This window comes from Bos taurus, chromosome 4, assembly GCF_002263795.3.
Source record: "Bos taurus isolate L1 Dominette 01449 registration number 42190680 breed Hereford chromosome 4, ARS-UCD2.0, whole genome shotgun sequence".
NCBI classification, from domain to species: domain Eukaryota; kingdom Metazoa; phylum Chordata; class Mammalia; order Artiodactyla; family Bovidae; genus Bos; species Bos taurus.
In genome coordinates, this window is record NC_037331.1 from 89,586,990 (window position 1) to 89,608,831 (window position 21,842).

Genomic DNA, 21,842 nt, shown 5'->3' on the forward strand with positions numbered 1-21,842 from the left:
ATACTTCCCGAGGGCCTTCAAAGGGAGCTTGACTCTGCTGATACCTTGATTTCAGGCCCCTAGCATCCAGAATTTCGAGAGAAGAAATGACTTGTTTCAAGCCAGTTTGTGGTAATTTTTATAGCAGTTCTAGGATATGAGTACAACTAATTTTGAAGCAAAGTTGTATTGAGAGTTTAGCCTGGCTACTCCTTAGGATGGTTGCCTCGGCAGTCATTTTGTTTGGTCAAGGGACCGGCAGGGACCTTAAACTGACACTAGCCTTCTTATACCAGTTCAAGTCCTAGAAAGCAGCCTCAGCATCACCCACAAAAGTAAGCTCCTGACATAACTTCCCCAATAGCCTTTGTGATCCGCAGTCTCCCCTGCCTCCTAGCAGCTGGATACTTTATGATGTCACTAGATAAGACCCTGTGGTGCTTTCCAAAACCCTTCTCTTTTGATTTGAATTGACCAAGCTGGCCCTACCTTTGAACCCAGACACCCTAATAAAGGCAAGTGTCTCACCTGGTTCCTGTCTCTCTCTTGGTCTGACTCTGCCTTGACCTCCTTTTGTGGCCCTTTGAGGCCTGCTCTGTACTTCATCCAAGACCTGTGAGTAGTAAACAGCTATTTCAGTTTTGTTTTGTCTTTTTTTTCCTGTGATGTTGTTGAACATAGCTCACTATCCAATACCCTGTGCTTCCCTGTAACAGCTGTTAAATTAGCAAGGTCCTAACAGCTTGTTAGGAAAGTTTTCCTCTTTCTTTTCCACCTGCATCATGCAGCATAGAGTATGTGATAAATATTTGGTGGCTTGAATCCTAGAATTTTTATATTGTAAAAATAACAACACATTCTATTCCATCAAAATTTATCATGTCTTCAGGTATATTATACCAAGGATTCTAAAGAAGAAAAAATTTGTATTTCATCATACCAATATATAATACCATGGATCAAAACATATCTACTAAAGCAGGAACTGGTAAAGTTTAAACTGGGGTTCTAAACTGGGGTTCTAACCTGGGATTCAAAAGAGACTGTATGGCCCACAAACCTGAAATCATTTATTTATTGTCTTTTTATAGAAAAAATGTTCAACCCCTGCATTAAGATACAATTGAATATAATAAAACATGTCATAATATATGATTTGCATATAACATATGTGCTAGGGTTTCACCATTATTAAAATAAAAACTTGTCTCCATTATGGTTTTCTTTTTTCATTTTCCAGAGACTGGAAATGTGCCTTTGGAATTGATTTGTCATTGTCCCACAGTCTCTATCTAATTACTAAAGTTCAGAAAGTGGTTGTAGATAAATGTTTGTTGAGTGATTATTGAGTTCATTCACTTAATCAGAAATTTAACAGTTATAATATATGGTTGAAATGTTAGAATAAATTATATACTGACATGTTATTATAGGTTTGCAATTTTACCATTAACACCAGTATAAGCATATTAACTGCAATGTTTCTTGATGAATCGATTGACAGATATGTGAAGATTGACACTGTGAGTCCAGATGAATCTTGTTGATGTCAGGAAAAGTAAAATCAAAGACACTACGAGGGCGTTTGAGTCTGAAAACAATGGGGAAAGCTCAAGAAGAAAAGGCTTTAGACACATGGGATCTTTTCTTGATAGAGAAATAAAACAAGCCTTCACACTGAGCAAGACATCCAAGGGGAAAACTGAGAGGAATTGTGATGAAATACTACAAATTTAAAAAGTTTTCAATACAAAAACAGACGAAATTAAAAGCTCTAGTTAGAGAGGAAAATAGAGACAAGCATGGGTTGACTCTGATTGTGACATATTTCCAGTCTAGAAAAAAACTGGCTGAAATGTAGAATGCTTTTCAGTGTATTTTTGTTTTTAAGTACAAATGTTAGTGGTTCTCAATCTTTGGAAGTGGGATTTGTAATTTAAGACAATGTTAGTTTTGATATTCATACAGGCCTGGGAGTCAGATAGGAAAAAGTTAATATTCTATCACAAATATTTGTGATTTACTATCAAGCCTCTCTTGTCCTGAGTCTGACATTCTCATGATGGCTCCAATTTTGACAACTCTTCTTACATGTTTTCCTTGGCTCGCTTTCCTGCCTTAGGAATCCGTTCAATACTGGGTCTGTATATGGATCTTTGCCTTGCTTTTGTCTTTTCTCCTCATTAGCTTTCCTACTTCTGGATGCCAGTATGGTAGCATGGTTGCTGTTGGCTGTAGATAAACTTCTCTGACAAAGGCTGCTGACATGCATTTCTGGTTAACTTCTGTCCTTGGGTCTCCTTGTTTTCAGCCTACTCCTTTTAGCTATTTATTCCTGTGTGTGGTGTCTTTTAGGCTGTGTTTTCTACACAAATGGCTCATTCTCCCCCAAATCTCCACAAATAATTCTGGGTCCTTGCAAACTAAATTTATAGAATCTACTGTGAGTACTACTGAATCCATCTCTTTTTCCCCTTTTTTTCTGTAACCATTGATCTGAAGTTTGCTAATGTTCTTTTTTTTTTTTGGCCTTGGAATATTTTTTTTAAAACTTTATATAATTGTATTAGTTTTGCCAAATATCAAAATGAATCTGCCACAGGTATACATGTGTTCCCCATCCTGGACCCTCCTCCCTCCTCCTTCCCCATACCATCCCTCTGGGTCGTCCCAGTGCACTAGCCCAAGCATCAGCAGATGAATGTTTGCTAATGTTCTATGTGGAATTCTCATTTCAATGGAAAAATATTGATTATGCAAATACCACTACTTAGTGTCGCTCTAAGTGTGTCATATATTTTGATAGAAACATAAACAAGATATTGGAAGAGTAATTATTTTTGCCTGGCAAAGCAGAGTGACAGTTGACCTGATTCTTCAGAGACATCAGCAGTAATAATAGCAAAAGTTGAGGAAGGAGCCTTCAAACCAGGTGGTAGACCAATATGATGTTAATAAAAGTCACAAAAGTTGATAGTATGTTTATGAACAAGTTGACAAATAAGATGCCATAGAAAAAATAAAAAGGAATAAGTAGGTTGGAGCCACATTAAAAACCAAGAATATAAATTTAAAAGTCCTCAAAGCACAGCGGACAACAAGCAACATATTTTGTTTTGGGAAATGGCATCATCATATTTTCATTTTAGAAGATGACTAAAAGACAGAAGGTAGTTTTTAATATTATTTTTAATATTATTGTACTTAAACAATAAGTATAGTTAGTTCTTTCCCTCATCTTGGCTTATGCTGTTTTTGTTTTCTAAGGGTCCATGCCTTCCCCTTCACCTAATAGTTAATGACCTGAATTCATTTACTGATCTCACATTGGTATTCTAATATTTTCTAATTGATTTCTGGATTTTGCATTAGACTCAGAAATAGAATTTGAGGACTATATATCTGAAATTTCATATTGTAATTATTCTGGTGTACGTTCTTCATCAGTCCATTGATTGGTCTGTAGCTGGTTCTTTTCTAATCATTACATATCTTGATTTGAGATAATTCAATCAAGGCAGTTACCTGCTCAGGAGTAATCCTGTAAGGGGATGACAGAGTATGGCATATGTGGGGAATTTGGCTGTTGCACATCCAAAGTGATGCTCTCAAAACTATGAAATGTACACTGGGCTTCCCTGGATGGCTCAGTGGTAAAGAACCCTCTTGCCAGTGCAGGAGACATGGATTTGATCTCTGGTTTGGAGCTGAGCGCCGAAGAATTGATGCTTTTGAACTGTGGTGTTGGAGAAGACTCTTGAGTCCCTTGGACTGCAAGGAGATCCAACCAGTCCATCCTAAAGGAAATCAGTCCTGAATATTCATTGGAAGGACTGATACTGAAGCTGAAACTCCAATACTTTGGTCACCTGATGTGAAGAATGACTCATTTGAGAAGACCCTGATGCTGGGAAAGATTGAAGGAGGGAAGAGAAGGGGACAACAGAGGATGAGATAGTTGGATGGCATCACAGTCTCAAGGGACATGAGTTTGAGTAAACTCCAGGAGTTGGCAGTGGACAGGGAGGCCTGGCATGCTGCAGTCCATGGGGTCACAAAGAGTCAGACACGACTAGCAACTCAACTGAGCTGAACTTGGGAAGATTCCCTGGAGAAGAAAATGGAAATCCATTCCAGTATTCTTGCCTGGGAAATCCCATGGAAAGAGGAGCCTGGCTGTCTATAGTTCATGGGGTTGCAAAAGAGTTGGACACAGCTTAGCTACTAAACAACAACAGATATACACCATATACAAGTAATTGAAACCTGTGCTTATTTTACAAACATCACTTTCTTTAATCCTTAAAATACCCTTACACATTAGTCCCTATATTACAGGAAAAATATCCATGACATAATTTTATACAAAAATAAGCTATATAACTTTGCATAAAATATGATCCCAATACAATAAATAGTAAGAAATAGTTTTATTTGATTTCCTGGAAAGCATTTTAACTTGTAGTTGACTTTGGTTTTATTTTTTAAGCTGAGATTTGTCAGTTTGAATGAGGCAATTAGTGCAGTTATTTATATTTTTATATACAATGGGAATTCTTGTACATAATTCTGATAGGAGGAATACATTAAAATTTAAAATATCTATGGTCATATAATAATATTACCTCCAGAATAATACTATTTCCAGTCACTCATAAAATATGTACATGAAGGAAATATAGTAGCCTTTGTTATATCCCTGCCAAGTGTCTGTAACAGCACTAGGGTTATTTTATACTTTGTAGTTTGATGCTTAGAGAATCCTATGGAGTAGACATTGTCCAGTTTTCAAATGAGGAGCCAAATCATCAGGTGTTTAATAACCTGAAATATTTAATAATCCCATTTTTATGCTACAGAGCTATGCATTGGATTGACTCCAAAACCCCAGCTATTTTCTTAACAAGTCTGCATCAATCTTAAAAAAAAAAAAAAAAATCCTGTGTAACAAGACAACTAGACGTCTTCTTCAAGGACAGCATTTTTATACTTTGGGAGATGTGATATAATCTCCAGATTTGACATGAACTCTCCCCAGTATCCCCTTGTCCTAACTCCATTGAAACTCCAGCATTCTGATATCTCTTCTTCTATCTAAGGAGTGCTAATTGTTGATGCCTCCTCTTCCATTGCCTTACCCACATGCACTCTTTATCCTCAGATGCATCAAAGAGGACAGGAGGCAGGTCAATGGAAACTGGCAATTAATGGAAAAGAAGAAATTCCAAAAAGAAAACAAAATGTCAGGAAGTGGTACCCACTCCTTTCAAACTGTGGCCTTAATGAATGCCTTCATGTGTGTTAACATGTTTCTACTTCTTAAATATTTCTTTGAATCTAGAAAAAACTCATAATTTGTCCCATGAGTATTTTATACAGAATAAAATGTTAAAAACTTTCCATGCAAATTAAATATATAAAATTATATTATACATGATATATTTGGCATCTTTAATAAGTAGGTGATGGAAATACAGTTTGAAAAATAAATTAGGCATTGAGTGTTTAAGTAAGATCTATTTAAGTAAGATCTATTTCACTTTCTTTTGTATATAGAATTACAATTTTGCCTTTTCCAAGAGTAAGATTCTAATATGTATAAAGACCAGGGCTTCCCTTCTGGCTCATCTGTTAAAGAATATGCCTACCGATGAGGAGACACAAGAGATGTGTGTTCAGTCTTTGGGTCAGGAAGATCCCCTGGAGGAGGAAATGGCAACCAACTCCAGTATTCTTGCCTGGAAAACTCCGTGGATGGAGAAGCCTGGCGGTCTATAATCCATGGGGTCACAAAGAGTCTAACATGGCTGGTTGTGTACGAATACACATGTATAACAATGGGTTTAGTAACCTTTCTAAAAATGGAACATGTCGATATTTTAATGAAAATTATTGGCAACATTATTTTGCTAATAAAGGTTTTTTATAAGGTGAAAATAACTTGATCATGTTTCCAGAGCTCTTGTTATTGTGGTTTAGTTGCTCAGTCATGTTCAACTCTTTGTGACTCCATGGACTGTAGCCCTCCAGACTCCTCTGTCCATGGCATTCCCCAGGCAAGAATACTGGAGTGGGTTGCCATTTCCTTCTCCAAGGGATCTTCCTGACCCAGGGATCAAACCTATGTCTCCTGCTTGGTAGCTGAGTTCTTTACCACTGAGCCACCAGAGAAGCTCTTTCAGAGCTCTGTTGTTGTTTAGTCACTCAATCCTGTCCGAAACTTTGTGACTCCATGGACTGCAGCACGCCAGGCTTTCCTGTCCTTCATCATCTCCTGGAGCTTGCTCAAACTCATGTCCATCAAGTCAATGATACGATCCAACCATCTCATCCTCTGTTGTCCCCATCTCCTCCTGCCTTCAATCTTTCCTAGCACAGGGTTTTTTTTCTTATGAGTCTGCTTTTTGCATCAGATGGCCAAAGTATTGGAGCTTCAGCTTCAGTATCAGCCCTTCCAATGAATATTCACGGCTTATTTCTTTTAGGATTGACTGGTTTGATCTCCTTGCAGTCCAAAGAACTCCCAAGAGTCTTCTCCAACACCACAGTTTAAAGGCATCAATTCTTCAGTGCTCAGCATTCTTTATAGTCCAACTCTCACATGCATACATGACTACTGGAAAAACCGTAGTTTTGCCTAGATGGATCTTTCTCAGCAAAGTAATATCTCTTCTTTTTATTATGCTGTCTAGGTTGGTCATAACTTTTCTTCCAAGAAGCAATAGTCTTTTAATTTCATGGCTGAGTCACCATCTGCAGTGATTTGGAGCCCAAGAAAATAAAGTCTGCCACTGTTTCTACTGTTTCCCCATCTATTTGCCATGAAGTGATGGGACCAGATACCATAATCTTAGTTTTCTGAATGTTGAGTTTTAAGCCAGCTTTTCCACTCTCCTCTTTCACTTTCATCAAGAGGATCTTTAATTCCTCTTCACTTTCCACCACGAGGGTGGTGTCATCTGCTTATCTGAGGTTATTAATATTTCTCCTGGCAATCTTGATTCCAGCTTGTGCTTCATCCAGTTGGTATTTTGCATGATGTGCTCTTCATATAAATTAAATAAGTAAGATGACAATATGCAGCCTTGATATACTCCTTTCCCAATTTTGAACCAGTCTTTTGTTCTATGTCCAGTTCTAACTATTGCCTCTTGACTCAAATACAGGTTTCCCAGGAGGCAGGTCTAAGGGCTACTAAAATATCACTTGTGAATTCCAGAATTCCATGAGCTTAAAGCTTTGAAATTAGGCAGATGTGATTCAAAGACAGTATATCTGTGTGAGCTTTACACTATTTTAAGCTCCCTGTTTCCTCTAATGTAGAGACTAATGTGTAAGTGTATTTCAAGGATTAAAGAAAGTGATCTTTCTAAAATAAGCACAGGTTTCAATCACCTGTGTATGATAGGAATGCAATAAAAATTGCTTTCTTCCTCCTTGACTATATTCTGCTATTTTCTTTTTCCTTCCTTCTATTCATTGTACAAAAAGCCTGCTCACTAGATAACACCTCTAATATCTTGCAGTTGTACACTTAGTTATACCTTAACTGCTCCACCTTCCTTCACCATTCACCACATGCCCTCTCAAAGTTATTTCAATCAGATTCTTTCCTTCAAAATTTACATACAGCAGGAGAAGATCTTGGCCAATGACACCCAAGGAACAAATATTGTATTGGGGACATATATTAAATAATTTATATTAATACTTTATATATTCCCCTCATATCATCTACTTTCAAATCACTACTTTCTCTCAAATTCTTAAAAAACAAAACAACAAAAACAATAGCAAACACCTCACTGACTTGTTTGTACCTTATGCCTTTCAAAACTAGAATCAAAATCAGGAGAAATTTCATTTTCAGAAATGCTTCGTAACAAAATTAATCACTAATTAACTTAATTGATTCAAATATGACATATCACAGGAAAGGATGAATACATATTTGGATGAAGCTGTCTATAGGACACCTGATATGATCTCTTGTTGACTGATACTTAAGGGGCCAATAATCACACTGGTCTTATGCTTGGTTTGTTTCTCTGTGTTTCATTCAACCAGATTCATGCAACAGAAATGAAAATCTGATTATAGTAATTCCACACTTAAATATATTGGTAGCTTCATGCAAGTTGCATTAGAATATAAGCTTCATGAAGGCAGGGAATTTTACCTGTTTTGTTCACAAACAAAACTCCAGCATGTTGAAACATGCCTGGAATAATTTAACAGTGTGTATTTGTTCACTAAAGCAACTTCGTTTAAGGCAATTTTCTGTCAGTCTCTCTACATCCATATATAGCCTTTGTATGTGTATATACACACATAAACACATGTAGTATATAGTTTCTGATGAATAATGTGTGCCATATATTGGTTAGCTAATATTCTTCTTCTTATTATCAGTTCACAAATGAGCCAAAAACATAAATAATTCACAGGACTTATTAGGGTCTGAGGAAATGAGTATTCTTATATATTGTTTCTGAATATAAATTGATACAAAAATTTTGAAAGAATTTTGACAAAATTTAAAATATACAAGTAGCAACTGATACTAAACTTTTATGTCTATGTATAAATGTATATGGGCTTCCCTTGTAGCTCAGTTGGTATTGAATCTGCCTGCAATGCAGGAGACCTGGGTTGGGAAGATCCCCTGGAGAAGGAAATGGCAACCCCACTCCAGTATTCTTGCCTGGAGAATCCCATGGATAGAGGAGCTTGGCAGGCTACAGTCCATTGTGTCATAAGAGTTGGACACAACTTAGCAACTAAACCACCACTACCATAGATATATATAGCAAATGCTTTCTATACCAAAAAATATACAAATAACCTAAAGACCATAATGGAGAGATAGGCTAAGTGAATTATGATATTTTTCTATAATGTGATAAAATGTAGATTTTAATGAAACTGAAACAATGTATCTGAAAACAGTTTTAATGATTTTAACAGATTTTATGTAAATATACTTAAGTAGAAAAATACAAAATTGTGCATATAATGTATTCCATTTCTCAATATAATGAATGCAGATAGGTGTATTTATCTAGTAACTGGCATATTCTGGAAGGAAAATAAACTATTGTTGATAGTAAACTCTGAGTGCAAATTGAACCTTGGAAAGAGAAATTCTACCTATTTTTATACTCTTGTGAACATATATACCATTTCATAATTAAATGATTTCAATTTTGAAAATAATCTCTCTCTCTCTACCTATATATATACATATATATATATACATATATATATATATATATATATATATATATATATATATATATATATATTGGAGAAGGAAATGCAATCCACTCCAGTATTCTCACCTGGAAAATCCCATCGACAGAGAAGCCTGGCAAGCTACAGTTCATGGGGTCCCACAGAGTCAGACACGACTGAAGCGAATTAACACATATATAAATTTTAACAATAGCCTAAGAGCTTCTTAAGTGAATACAAGTGACATTTCTAATTTGTTTGTGTATCTTAAAACATAGTTTGGCTTATATTAGACAATCAAGATTGTATTGAAATGCAATTGTATTTGGCTTTAAAAATTATATGAAGTAGATTATAAGGTTAGATATTTATAACAGGCTACTGGGAAAATATTTTGCCTATTGCTAGTCAGATGTCTTTTGAGTAGAATTTTACCCAAATTTCAAGAATGTGTGAGTTTGAGTAACATTAAACTAGCCATAAAACCTTCAACACAGCAGTGCTTTTTTCTTGAAAGTAAGTACACGCCTAAATTACTACAGCTATAGGTACAGCAGTATACCCGTAAAGAGCTATCTTTGAATTATCATGCAAAATACTCTACTTAGAAACTTAAGTTTCTAGTAGAATTCTCTGTAGAGTAGCAATGATATTTTTGGTCATGGAGCAGTGTAGAAAGGAAATAGGACCTGCTCTGGATCAAATAATCTCAAGAAATGTTAGCACTGTCATGTTCTTTTACTGAATAGCATTGAAAATAAAGATGTGAATAATTTTAGCTGGGTACCAATAATTGACATTTTGAGCAAGCCTTGCTTCTAACATTGTTTTTACTTATAATATGTTGTCAGGATATAGGATAACCACATGGTCAACAAAAAATGTTTTGAGTGCACAAGTGTGTGCCAAGAAATCATCCAGATCCTAGAAATCAAATCATTACCAATATATTTGGTCTTTGCTGTAACAGACATCTAGACAGATATTTTTATTTATGAAAATTCCCAAAACCTTATTATCTTGAATAGTAGACAGAGAAAAATAGGGCTTTGGGAGAATCTAACCTATCCTTGGCAGTCTAGAAGTCCTCTGGTGACAGCGACATTTAGGTTGCTGTATAAAAGATTATTGAAAGTGTTACACAATTAGAAGGAACAAAATGTGTAAGTAATCAGGGGCCATGACACCTTGTGTGTGGGCTCAGTCATTTCTGACTGTTTGTGACCCCATGGTCTGTAGCCCACTGGGCTCCTCTATCCATGGAATTTTCCAGGCAAGAATCCAGGGGATTCCTACTCCAGGGGATCTTCCCAACCCAGGGGTCAAATCCACATCTGCGTCTCTTAGATGAATGTGAAATAAGGCCACTTCTTCTGCAGCTTAGAAATCTGAGGATAAGATTGAGAGCAGGACTAGATGATGATGGAGAGGTACATGCTCACTCTCAAAGATATTTTCCTCATCTTATTATCTGCTATTTTTGTGTGAATTCTTTATGCCTGTAATACACATTTAAAACATTTTAGTACTTGTGTTTCCTGCATGCTTATACTAGTTACCAGGGCTATCATAAGAAAGTAACACAAACTAGATGCAATTTATTGTCCCAGTTTTAGAGTCTAGAAGTCCAAAATCAAGGTGTCAACAGAGTTGATTCCTTCTAACTGCTGTAAGAGTTTGTGTTCCATGCCTCTCTACTGGGTTGTGATGGTTTGCTGGAAATCTCTGTCATTCTTTGGCTTATAGATGCATCACCCCAGTCTCTGTCTATATCTGTGCCTCATGTTCTCCCAATGGATGTGTTTTTTTGTTCAAATTTCCCCTTTCTATAAGGATACCAGTCATATTGGATTATTCTTCTTGTTGTTTAGTTGCTAAGTCGTGTCCAACTTTTGGGACTGTAACCCACCAGGCTCCTCTGTCCATGGGATTTCTCAAGCAAGAATACTGGAGTGGGTTGCCATTTTATTTTCCAGGGGACCTTCCCAACCCAGGGATCAAACCCACGTTTCTTGTGTCTTCTGCATTGGCAGGTGGGTTCTTTACTACTAGCGCCACCTGGGAAGGTCCATATAGGACTAGGGCCCTCCCTAAAGACTTTGGGCTTCCCTTGTGGTTCAGCTGGTAAAGAATCTGCCTACAATGCGGGAGACCTGGGTTTGATCCCTGGGTTGGGAAGATCCCCTGGCTAAGGGAACAGCTACCCACTCCAGTATTCTGGCCTGGAGAATTCCATGGACTATACAGGTCTCAAGGAGTCAGACATGACTGGGCAACTTTCACTTCACTTCACTAAAGACTTGATTTTAACTTTCTGTCTCTGTCAAGACCCTGTCTCTGTCAAGACCTGTCTCCTAATAAGGTCACTGGGGACCTGAGGGCTAGAACTCCAAAGTATCTTTTGCGGAGGGAGGGGCAAATTTATATCCACAATAAGGTTAAACCTTAAAGTTTTATATAAATATAAAAGTTTCCCATGAAGTAGAAAGGTACTGACAAGATATTTTAAGCAAAAGGGACTGATGATAATTGCCAAGATGTTTTGCTCCTGATGATAATTGCTGAGATGGAAAAAGGATTTGGGATGACAGAAAGGAGACATCACAATGCATTATCCTGGGAAAGAAACTTAACTAAACTTAACCCACTTTCCTCCACCTTTTAACTGAGTTTGAAAACCTTCCCCATTTCTCATTAAAGCCAGTCTTGAACAACTGCTATTTCTTTGTGGTATAATAAAAGCAGTTTTAGTTAGTTTTTCTAAAATAATAACTAATATTGAAGAATGCTTTGAAATATTAAAAATAAGCCAGATAAAATGCTTGAAATAGAGCAAAGTGATTTTTAATGTATCTTAGCTAAAGATTATGGTATACTTGAAATTTGGAGTAATATAGACAAGTTGATGATCTAAGGGAAAATCAAAACAAAAATCTTCTTGAAATCTAAACCAAAGATTAACTGTGAAATTTATGAATTTTTAAAAAATTTGTTTCTTCTACTTAGAGAGCCCTTAGTTGGCTAAACTGTCTCCCTCAAAAAAGTATGTTGGTTATCTCTCCAAAACTCCTAATTTATCCTTCCTGCCCCTTCCCCATCAATAACCAATAGTTTGTTGTCGATGTCTGTGTGGTCTGTTTCTGTTTTGTATATAAGTTCATTTCTATTATTTTTTTTTTTAGATTTCACAGATAAGTAACATCATATGATACTATGATGAATTTTGAGAATAAATTGCTGCTGCCCTCAATCTACATTTTTTCTCTTGAAAAAGCTCATTTATTCTAGATTCTGATGAAATTTCATTTTTTCTGTGGTGCCTTTTCTGATTCAACCGATACATAAGTACTGGATTTCTCTGGTCTGTATACTTTCACTGTCTTTTAAAAACACTCTAGGCCAAACTAATTCCTTTGTAATATTTTTAGATATTTGTCTGGTGGCCTCTATTCTGAACTCTGATTCTTTTGTGGTTTAGATATATGTTCTAAGCCCCAGATGTTTTTCATCCAATTTTGATTAAAATTGAAGTTGATACCTGAGGTTGCAAATGTTAAGCTAATATTTGGTGATAAAACTTTAATGGTAATATTTAAGAAACTGTTCACATAAATGCTTTTGATCATGCAAAGCAAAGGATTTATCCATTATTTTCATTTACAAAGAAAGACAATAGTAAATATTTACATGGAAGTTATGAAGAAAATTAAGTGAAATCCATACTTATTCTCTATCTTGTTTCTTAAGAATATTTTTTTTCTAAAATGAGGGAAGGACATTTTCCCTAATATTGACAAATTTGAATAGTTCCAGGGACCATAGGCCTGTGGCCTTGAGATTTTGCATGTTTCTTTTGGGAAAGAATAACTTTTAGAATTATGGTAAACTTTTCATTCAAATTGATAAGCTTTGTTTGACATATTAAATTAATTATCTCACCACTCCCATGATAAGTAACCTGCTGATTCTGATCTCATTCATCTATTAGGGCCCTTCAGAGAAACAGAACTAATAGTTGATAGATTAGATAGGTTGATGATAGACAGAAAAGGAAAGGTATTTATTACGAGGGAATGGTTCGTGCGGTGATGGTACTTGAGAAGCCTGCCAATGTCTGAGAGCAGGAGGAAATGGACATCCAGCTCAGAAAGTAAATTCACTCCTCCTCCACTTTTGGGTTCTATTTGTTCCCTCTGAGGATTGGAGGATGTTCACCTGCGTTGGTGAGGACACTCATCTTCACTCAGTCTGTCAATTCAAAGGCCAATTTCTTCCAGAAAAGCCCTCACAGACATACCTAAAAACAATGTTTTATGAGCTATCTGGGCATACCTTAACCTCGTGAAGTGATACAGAAAATTGACAATCATGTAAAAGCTATTAGTGTTCTATAACATGTTTCATTTTCCATGTAAACTAAATGTGGCTAACAAATTCAACTTTAAAACACAGTAGTGAACACTGATTTTCCATCATATTGTAGAGTTTGTACAATAGTGTGATCTCGTTGTTCACCTGAAACATACTGGGCTTTTAGCAAATATATTCTGAGTGAATGTATCAGTTCAGTCACTCAGTCATGTCCGACTCTTTGTGACCCCATGAACCTCAGCACGCCACGCGTCCCTGTCCATCACCAACTCCCAGAGTCCACCCAAACCCATGTCCATCGAGTCAGTGATGCCAACCAACCATCTCATCCTCTGTCGAACCCTTCTCTCCTGCCCTCAATCTTTCCCAGCATCAGGGCCTTTTAAATTGACTCAGCTCTTCGCATCAGGTGGCCAAAGTATCGGAGTTTCAGCTTCAACATCAGTCCTTCAGTGAACACCCAGGACTGGTCACCTTTAGGATGGACTGGTTGAATCTCCTTGCAGTCCAAGGGACTCTCAAGAGTCTTCTCCAAAAAAAAAAAAAAAAAAAGAGAGTCTTCTCCAACACCATAGTTCAAAAGCATCAATTCTTCAGACCTCAACTTTCTTAATAGTCCAACTGTCACATCCATACATGACTATTGGAAAAACCATAGCCTTGACTAGATGGACATTTGTTGTCACAGTAATGACTCTGCTTTTCAATATGCTATCTAGGTTGGTCATAACTTTCCTTCCAAGAGTAAGCATCTTTTAATTTCATGGCTGCAATCACCATCTGCAGTAGTTTTGGAGCCCAGAAAAAAAAAGTCAGGCACAGTTTTCCCATCTATTTGCCATGAACTGATGGGACCAGATGCCATGATCTTAGTTTTCTGAATGTTGAGATTTAAGCCCACTTTTTCACTCACCTCTTTCACTTTCATCAGGAGGCTCTTTAGTTCTTCTTCACTTTCTGCCATAAGGTTGGTGTCATCTGCATATCTGAGGTTATTGACATTTCTCCCAGCAATCTGGATTCCAGCTTGTGCTTCTTCCAGCCCAGCGTTTCTCATGGTGTACTCTGCATATAAGTTAAATAAGCAGGGTGACAGTATACAGCCTTGACGTTCTCCTTTTCCTATTTGGAACCAGTCTGTTGTTCCATGTCCAGTTCTAACTGTTGCTTCTTGACCTCCATAATAGGTTTCTCAAGAGGCAGGTCAGGTGGTCTGGTATTCCCATCTCTTTCAGAATTTTCCACAGTTTATTGTGATCCACACAGTCAAAGGCTTTGGCATAGTCGATAAAGCAGAAATAGATGATTTTCTGGAACTCTCTTGCTTTTTCAATGATTCAGAGGATGTTGGCAATTTGATCTCTGGTTCCTCTGCCTTTTCTAAAACCAGCTTGAACATCTGAAAGTTCACGGTTCTCGTATTGCTGAAGCCTGGCTTGGAGAATTTTAAGCATTACTTTACTAGCGTGTGAGATGATTGCAATTGTGTGGTAGTTTGAGCATTCTTTGGCATTGCCTTTCTTTGGGATTGGAATGAAAACTGACCTTTTCCAGTCCTGTGACCACTGCTGAGTTTTCCAAATTTGCTGGCATATTTAATGCTGCACTTTCACAGCATCATCTTTCAGGATTTGGAAGAGCTCAACTGGAATTCTATCACCTCCACTAGCTTTGTTCATAGTGATGCTTCCTAAGGCCCACTTGACTTCACATTCCAGGATGTCTGGCTCTAGGTGAGTTATCACACCATCGTGATTACCTTGGTCATGAAGATCTTTTTTATACAGTTCTTCTGTGTATTCTTGCCACCTCTAATTAATATCTTCTGTTTCTGTTAGGTCCCTAACATTTCTGTCCTCTATTGAGCCCATCTTTTAATGAAATGGTCCCTTGGTATCTCTAATTTTCTTGAAGAGGTCTCTAGTCTTTCCCATTCTATTGTTTTCCTCTATCTCTTTGCATTGATCTCTGAGGAAGGCTTTCTTATCTCTCCTTGCTGTTTTTTGGAACTCTACATTCATATGCTTATATCTTTCCTTTTCTTCTTTGCTTTTCACTTTCCTTCTTTTCACAGCTACTTGTAAGGCCTCCTCAGACAGCCATTTTGCTTTTTTGCATTTCTTTTTCTTGGGGATGGTCTTGATTCCTGTCTCCTGTACAATGTCATGAACCTCCGTCCATAGTTCATCAGGCACTCTTTCTATCTGATCTAGTCCCTTAAATCTATTTCTCACTTCCACTGTATAGTCATACGGGATTTGGTTTAGGTCATACCTGATTAGTCTAGTGGTTTTCTCCACTTTCTTCAATTTCAGTCTGAATTTGGCAATAAGGAGTTCACAGTCCGAGCCACAGTCAGCTCCCGGTCTTGTTTTTACTGACTGTATAGGGCGTCTCCATCTTTGACTGTAAAGAATATAATCAGTGTGATTTCAGTGTTGACCATCCAGTGATGTCCATGTGTAGAGTATTCTCTTGTGTGAGTGAATGTATAGATTAACCATATAGTTGAAATTTTTAAAAAAGGCCTAGTAAAAAAGACCATATTTTGACAAGTAAGAATAGATTTAAATTGCTGAGCAATGTTTTAATTTTTATTTAAATTTATAACTCATATTTATATACTACAGTGATTCTTGTTACCATAATATTGGCTCATCAAGAGAGCCTGAAAATATTTTTTTTAATTTAATGTAATTTTATTTTTTAACTTTACAATACTGTATTGGTTTTGCCATATATCAACATGAATCCACCACAGGTATACACATGTTCCCCATTCTGAACCCTCTTCCCTCCTCCCTACCTGTAGCATCCCTCTGGGTCGTCTCAGTAAACCAGCCCCACGCATCCAGTATTGTGCATTGAACCTGGACTGGCGACTCGTTTCATATATGATATTATACATGTTTCAATGCCATTCTCCCAAATCATCCCACCCTCTCCCTCTCCCACAGAGTCCAAAAGACTGTTCTATACATCGGTGTCTCTTTTGCTGTCTCGTATACAGGGTTATTGTTGAGTCTTTCCATGATCTAAAATAAGCTGTTAAAACTTAGAATATAAAGGGTGACATGTTCTTCTGGTTTTGAAGCCTGATTCTCTCTCTGTCATGAGCATTAATCCAGTGTCAGACTATGCAGCTACTGAATCTAGGAGATGGGTGAGAAGAAAAAAATCTGCCATAGGGAAAATAGGACATTCATCAGAATATTCAGCCAGGATTCATTTTGACTGCACATGGCAGAAATCCAACTGGAACACATTTACTCAGAAAGCAGAATTTATGGGTTACCTACCAGGACTTTAGAAGTCACATAGTGTTAGCTCTTCTCAGAAATGACTGAGAATGGGGGTTTGAAATACATCACATGTTGCTTATTCTCTGCATCTTCACCTCAGTATTGTCTCTCATTATTCAGGCTTTTTACAGCTCATGAGCCAGTTCTCCATGGCAGTGCCCGCTCTCAGTCTAGTGCATTTCAGTTATGCTATGCAAGGCACATTACATATCATACTTCAGTTTTATGATTTAAAAAGTCCTAGAGGAATAAATTAATTAGCCCGATTTTGCTCAAGTCTCCAAAAATTGAGTTCTTAGGTATAATGATTAGTAATCCCCTCTACAACCTTGTAATTGGGGTCAACAGAGGAACAATCTCCCCAAATAAGAAGGGTCCATACTCTTCCTGGGATGTTCAGTAATTTAGAAAATTCATCAGTCTGAGACTGTGAGCTAGAATCGGATATCATTTAATAGGAAAAAACTACTACACTATAAAATTACTATTAACACAAAGCGGTCAAAAATGAAAAAAAGTTTTCTGTGTTTATGTGTTTGTGAAAGAGAACAAAATTTCATGTCTCACTGATTCTGAGAATAATGACTTTGTTTCTTCTTGTTTGTTTTAGAAAATGAAATCAGTAGCTAATGCTTTAGACTTCCATATAAGTGTTCGAGGTCTCCTATAATAAAATAATATTTAAACAATGATGAAATGATGAAGATATAAATGATAGGAAAGTCAGTCAAGACTAGATTTCCTAAGTCAAATCCTTGATATGGTATGAATTTAAATATCTCTTTCACTCCTTTTTCAATTCCTGACCTTTTCAATGACACTCTGAAACTGACTTAAAACTGTCCAGAACATGGTAAAACAGCCAGCTCTCATTACCAGATGAACAATTGTATGAGTGAGCCTGGGAGAGATGATACAAACTCAACAAACACCCAGCTCACCCATACACTCATTAGAACTAAAAATAAGTTTAAGACACTGAATTTGGAAATATTTATTCAAGAATCCTGAAATAATTCAAGTCCTTTTCAAGAAGCATGGAACTAGTCATGCTAGCAGAGTGGCCATAGAGATGAAGTTATAAGCATGTTGGAAACTGGTAGAAAATTGTGTAAGTTACCTCAGGGCACCCAGCATATGCTTGTCCTAGCTTGGATGCCCCAGAGGGGGCATTTTGGGCTGCCAGCCACATTGTAAGAGCCCAGAGCCTCTCTTGCTTTCCTAGAAACAGTGGAGAGTTACTACTGTCTGAGATATTTCAGGATTGTCTACCTTACTTCAGAGCCCCAGAATCAACACTATTGAATACTTAGGCTCAGTGACAAGGCCAATTACATGGCCAAGCTTCCAATAAAATCACCAGTCCCTTCCAGGGCTCAAACAACTCTCAGGGTGGTCTGGAAGACCTAGAGAGAGCCTCTTGCAGTTTTGGAGCCATTGAAAAAAATGTCCAATTCTACCTGGAGGCCCAGGAGCCATTTTTGCCTTCCTAGAAAAGTTGGAGAAAGTGTTACCCCCTGTCTGAATGTCCTGAGAATTTTCAGCCTCACCTCAAGGCCAGAGCTGTTGCTAAAAGTTGAGGTGCAGTGAGCGTGTCCTCAGCTTGGCTGAGTTAATGGGACTTTTCTAAATTCCTTTCTTGTCCCAGAAAAAGTGTGTGCTGCTCTGGAAAGCATAGAAATCTTTCTCTACTTTTATTTTTGAAAGCTGCTTACTGATTATTAAATTCTAAGCTGACTGTTTGCTTGTTTTCCTGCCTTCAACATTTTAAAGAGGTTGCTACTTCTGTGGCTCAAAACATATCTTAGAAAAATTGTGTTATTCTCATATCTGTTCATATATACATGATGTGTCTTCTTTTCTCCAGCACCTTTTAAGACTTTCTCATCACTTCAGTTCAGTTCACTTCAGTTGCTCAGTCGTGTCCAACTCTTTGCAACCCCATGAACCACAGGACGCCAGGCCTCACTGTCCATCACCAACTCCCGGAGTCTACCCAAACTCATGTCCATTGAGAGGGTGATGCCATCCAACCATCTCATCCTCTTTTGTTCCCTCCTCCTCCTGCCCTCAATCTTTCCCAGCATCAGGGTCTTTTCAAATGAGTCAACTCTTCGCATGAGGTGGCCAAAGTATTGGAGTTTCAACTTCAACATCAGTCCTTCCAATGAACACCCAGGACTGGTCTCCTTTAGGATAGACTGGTTGGATCTCCTTGCAGCCCAAGGGACTCTCAAGAGTCTTCTCCAACACCAGTGTTCAAAAGGATCAATTATTCAGTGCTCAGCTTTCTTTATAGTCCAACTCACATCCATACATGACTACTGGGAAAACCATAGCCTTGACTAGATGGACCTTTGCTGGCAAAGTAATGTCAACTGCTTTCTAATATGCTGTCTAGGTTGGTCATAACTTTCCTTCCAAGGAGTAATCGTCTTTTAATTTAATGGCTGCAATCACCATCTGCAGTGATTTTTGAGCCCCCAAAATAAAGTCAGCCACTATTTCCACTGTTTCCCCATCTATTTACCATGAAGTGATGGGACCAGATGCCATGATCTTAGTTTTCTGAATGTTGAGCTTTAAGCCAACTTTTTCACTCTTCTCTTTCACTTTCATCAAGAGGCTCTTTAGTTCTTCACTTTCTGCCATAAGGGTGGTGTCATCTGCATATCTGAGGTTATTGATATTTCTCCCAGCAATCTGGATTCCAGCTTGTGCTTCTTCCAGCCCAGTATTTCTCATGATGTACTCTGCATATAAGTTAAATAAGCAGGGTGACAATATACAGCCTTGACGTACTCTTTTTCCTATTTGGAACCAGTCTGTTGTTCCATGTCCAGTTCTAACTGTTACTTCCTGACCTGCATACAGGTTTCTCAAGAGGCAGGTCAGGTGGTCTGGTATTCCCATCTCTTTCAGAATTTTCCACAGTTTATTGTGATCCACACAGTCAAAGGCTTTGGCATAGTCAAAAAACAGAAATAGATGTTTTTCTGGAACTCTCTTGCTTTTTCCATGATCCAGCAGATGTTGGCAATTTGATCTTTGGTTCCTCTGCCTTCCTGGTTCCTTCTAAAACCAGCTTGAACATCTGGAAATTCACAGTTCATGTATTGCTGAAGCCTGGCTTGGAGAATTTTGAGCATGCATGCTGAGTCACTTCAGTCATGTCCGACTCTTTGCAACTCAATAGAATGCAACCTGCCAGCCTCCTTTGTCCATGGAATTCTCCAGGCAAGAATACTGGAGTGGGTTGCCATGCCCTCCTCCAGAGGCTCTTGCTTACCCAAGGATTGAACCCATGTTTCTTATGTCTCCTGCATTGATAGGCAGGTTCTTTACCAGTAGTGCCACCTGGGAAGCCCTCTCATCACTGGTTTTTAGCAATTTGTTACATTGTGCTTTGTTCTGATCTCCTTATGTTGCTAAAGTTTAATTGAGATTCTTGAATCTAAAATCTTAGCTCTATGCATTCATCATGTTTATCAAATTTGGAAAATTTTTGGATACTTGTAGTTCAATTTTTTTTCTGCAGTCGTCTTTCAAGAATTCCAACTACACATATATTAGACAATTTAGATTAATATACTTATTTAAAAATCTTTTTAAAATTTGTACTTCAGTTTGGAAACTTTCTATTTCTTTACCTTTAATTGATACCTTGTTTTACACTCTATTATCTTATTTATCCCATACATTTCAAATACTGTAATTTTCATCTGCGATTGACTGGGACTTTATGGTGGTGGTGGTTTAGTTGCTAAGTCGTGTTCAACACTTGCAACCCCATGGACAAATCCTCTTTCAGTGGGATTCCCCAGGCAAACATATTGGAGTGGGTTGCTATTTCCTTTGCCAGGGGATCTTCCTGACCCAGAGATTGAACCCAGGTTTCCCGCATTGTAGGCACATTCTTTTGCAACTGCACTACCAAGGGACTACTTAGTGCTTCTCATTGGTTTAGAGATATATCACTGAAGAAAATGTGTTTCTGAGTATTTTACTCAATGTCCCATGACTTATGAGGTTTCCCTACTCTGGCTGGGGAAAAGCAAACCATTCATAAGTATTCTGCAAAAATTCTTTGGTCTACTTCTTTCCAATGGTACTTCTTGGAGCCTTACAGAGTTTTACTTCAGGTTTGCTGAGAACAGTATTTAGACAAACATTTAAGGGTCACCTCTTTGCAGAGTTCCAGAGCTCAACCTCTCTCAAACTCTGTTTTCTCTGGTATTCTGGCCCATGGCTCTACTTAGATCTCCTTTCCCACATTCTAGTCTCTGTCTATTTAGCCTGTTGACTACAGGACTTTATTTGATCTTCTCTCCCTCTGAGGTGCCCTGGAATTAGGATCTAGGTAGTAAATTGGAGCAGTTATGGGTTCATCTCATTGTCAAATGCTTGCACTGATTTTTGTCCAATAATTAAATGTAGCTGTTTCAAATATTTGTCCTTTTCTTTTTTTTAATGTCTATGATGGGAGGGAAATTCCAATAGCAATTAGTTCTTCATGGAAAGTTTTTGTTTTTGTTCTTATTTGTGGCTGAGTATACTTGTTTTTTCCATCTTTTGAAGCATATTCTAATTGACCTTTTAAAGTTTTCTCATACTATATTATTATAGTTGCTGTGGGTGATTTAATATTTATAAGTTCTGATTCTTGCTTTCCAGGAGGATTCAAAAAATAAATATGTTAAAGACTCAGTAAGGGCTGATTTTTCTGGCAATTGATTGTTCAGTTTAAAAATCAAAAAGAACATCAAAGATTTGAGTGTGTCTAAATTGAAGAAATCTTGCCAACTGTGTGTTTTTTCAATTAGTTTTTCAGAGAACTAGAAGATTTTAAATTAAAAATGTAATTTTGATAGTTGATAATATTGAAGACTGACTATAGCAAAAATACCCCTTGTTATGAGCCTGTAAGGAAAAATCCAAGGAAATCCAAGAGAATCT

At 37.4% G+C, this 21,842-nt stretch overlaps 1 long non-coding RNA gene across 1 annotated transcript in view; it reads left to right on the forward strand.

Annotated features, from left to right (window-relative positions):
• Positions 1-469: 469 nt before the first annotated feature.
• Positions 470-21,842, forward strand: part of LOC132345190 (uncharacterized) — an 81,070-nt gene continuing 59,697 nt past the window's right edge. Inside the window, exon 1 of the long non-coding RNA XR_009494385.1 lies at positions 470-594. This is a non-coding gene — a long non-coding RNA (uncharacterized lncRNA). The remainder of the gene's footprint in view (positions 595-21,842) is intronic.